The sequence below is a fragment of the Manihot esculenta genome, chromosome 16 (genome assembly GCF_001659605.2).
Source record: "Manihot esculenta cultivar AM560-2 chromosome 16, M.esculenta_v8, whole genome shotgun sequence".
Classification (NCBI taxonomy): Eukaryota; Viridiplantae; Streptophyta; class Magnoliopsida; order Malpighiales; family Euphorbiaceae; genus Manihot; species Manihot esculenta.
In genome coordinates, this window is record NC_035176.2 from 2,971,602 (window position 1) to 2,974,882 (window position 3,281).

Consider the following 3,281-nt stretch of genomic DNA (forward strand, 5'->3'; position numbering starts at 1 on the left):
AGGAGCAAAAGATACGGTTCGGCACTGCATTAAGCGATAAAATAAAGACTCATTTAGTAGAATTGCTAAAAAGCCGAGTAACCATTTTCGTTTGATCTTCAAAAGATGTAACAGGTGTGGACCTGGCTCTCATCACCCATAAGTTATCTATCGACTAGACTATCAAACCAGTCCAATAAAAGAAAATAAAGTTTGCACTAGAGAGGCAGTAGGTGATCAAAGAAAAGGTTGATAAGCTTTTAAGTGTAGGATTGGTAAAGAAAGTCTAGTATCCCACATGGCTGGCCAATGCGGTCCTGGTAAAGAAAGCTAACAGAAAGTGGAGGATGTGTGTAGATTTCACTGACCTAAATAAAGCATGTCTAAAAAGGATCATTATCTGTTATCATCTATTGACAGATTAGTAGACTCGACCTCAAATCACACAGTGGTTTCCTTCCTTGATGCCATTTCAGGATACTACCAAATCATGATAGACACCGAGGATGCAGAGAAGACGACATTCATAACAGACGAAGGAGTTTACTTCTACAAAGTGATGCCTTTTGGTTTATAAAACACAGAGGTGACGTACCAAAGGTTGGTATCAGGAATCTTTAAGGACATGGTGGGATCGACCGTTGAAGTGTATGTAGACGACATGGTGGCAAAAATTCGATCATTGGAAGATCATCCAGAAGACATCCAGAAAGTCTTTGACGTTCTAGACAAGACGGGTATGAAGTTGAACCCTGAAAAGTATATCTTCGAGGTAAAAGCTAGGAAGTTTTTGGGGTATATCATCTTAAAAAGAGGCATAGAGGCGAACCCTAAGAAAATTAGCGCTATCCAAAACATGGAGGCACCCATAACCATTAATAAAGTGCAAATGTTGAATGGGCAAGTGTAACGACCCGAAAATTGGACCGCTACCGGCGCTAGGATCCAGATCGGCTTAAGGCCGCTGGGACCCGTAGCAAGCCAAACATTCATCCTGAATACCTGTTTAATCCCATACATGATCAACAATTACATAAAAAATTAAAACTTTCTCATTTAATCATTCATTCATTCATTCTTTCATTCATTCTTTCACTCATTCTTGACCTGTGCATGCACAAATCATAACATAAAACCTCGCACTGGAGTCCTCATCCAATACTCCAATGGGGTAACATAACATACATTAAGCTTGGTTTACAATAATCATCATTAAACATTTAAGATCATGTACTAGAAAGGGATTAACATAATTCTATGGTCAATCACAACTCTAAACTTCCATAAGCATCAATACATTACATTTCTATACTATATTTTTACATTACATCATATTCATGTCCATATCTAGCTATTACATAAAACATGACTCTACTCCTGCTGACCTCCTGGTCTACCCTGTACCTGCAAATCTGGGGGTTAAGGGAGAGGGGTGAGCTATAAAGCCCAGTGAGCAGAATAAATAAACATTCAATTTAAATTTCATGCTTTCATGAAATGCAACACATCACAAACAAATCACATCAAGGATGGACTTGTCACCAATAGTCCTCTACATAGTCCAATCGTGCCAGGGGTGTAGAATGGGCCTCACTGGCTATCCATACCGTATCATCATCATACCTTAACATACGAGGACTAAAGGATCATTCAACATCCATCCACATCATCATCAAGTTATGCAATGCAACATATTCGTGAATTCTAATGCAAATAACCTAGTATATCTCATGGCATACGTGATGCATATATCATGCTCAAAATTTATTTATTTGCTTTGAAACGTAATGAGTTATTCCACTCACCTCTGGCTGAAGCTCTAATGACTCTGAAGCAGCTATCTCACTGCTGAGGTCTTCGGTTCCTCGGGTCCGAACCTACACAGGTGGACTCAAATGAGGGACCAAACATCTATGAACATGACTCTAAAATACTCCCCAAAAACCCCCTAAAACACCTTAAAATAATCACATAAATCATGCAAAGGAAGGCTGAACAGGGCACTTTCGGCGGCAGGTTCGGCGGCCGAAAGTCCCTCCAGAGCCGAAAGTCATGCACCTTCGGCGGCACTTTCGGCGGCCGAAGGTTCCCTCCAGAGACGAAACTCATGCATGTTCGACGGCACCTTCGGCGGCTGAAACTCCCTTCGGCGACCTGCACTTTCTTCCATACAAAGCCTCATATGGAGCCATCCCTATGCTAGCATGATGGCTGTTATTGTAGGCAAACTCCACCAGAGGTAGATGCTGCCTCCAAGAACCGCCAAAATCCAGCACACACATTCTGAGCATATCCTTTATTGTCTGGATGGTCCTCTCTGACTGTCCGTCCGTCTGAGGATGGAAAGCAGTGCTAAAATCCAACCTGGTACCCATAGCGTTCTGCAGACTTCGCCAAAACCTGGAGGTGAACTGGGGTCTTCTATCAGACACTATTGAAACAGGAACCCCATGCAGCCTGACAACCTCATCTACATACACCTGCGCCAACTTGTCCACAGAATAGCCACTCCTGACAGGAATGAAGTGAGCAGATTTGGTCAGTCTGTCCACAATCACCCATATGGAGTCCAATCTGTTGGACGCCGCCGGTAGCCCCACCACGAAGTCCATAGCTATATTCTCTCATTTCCACTCTAGAATAGGTAGTGGGTTAAGCATTCCAGCCGGCTTCTAATGTTCCAGCTTCACCCTCTGACATATTTCGCAGACTGACACAAACTGTGCCACTTCTCTCTTCATAGCTGGCCACCAATACATTCTCTTCAGATCTTGATACATTTTGGTGGCCCTAGGGTGAACACTGTATCTGGCATTATGAGCTTCCCTCATAATGTCTCCCTTCAGTCCCACGTCATCTGGTACACACAATCTATTCCCATAGCGGAGGATCCCCTTACTGTCAAATCTGAACTCTTCGTTCTTGCCTGACTGAACAGTCCTGGCAATCTTTACTAACTCTGGGTCTTCATGCTGTTTCTGAGCCACCTGCTCCAGAAACATGGGTGCCACTCTCATCTGGGCTATCAAAGCACCTGTACCAGACAACTCCAACTGTAGACCTTTATTGATGAGCTCGAAGAACTCCCTCACTACTGGCCTCCTCTCTGCTGAAATATGGGACAAACTGCCAAGTGATTTCCGGCTTAAGGCGTCTGCCACAACATTTGCCTTACCCAGATGGTACTGGATCTTGCAATCATAGTCACTGAGCAGTTCTACCCATCTTCTCTGCCTCAAATTCAGCTCTCTCTGACTCAGGATGTACTGCAGGCTTTTATGATCTGTGAAGATCTCACATTT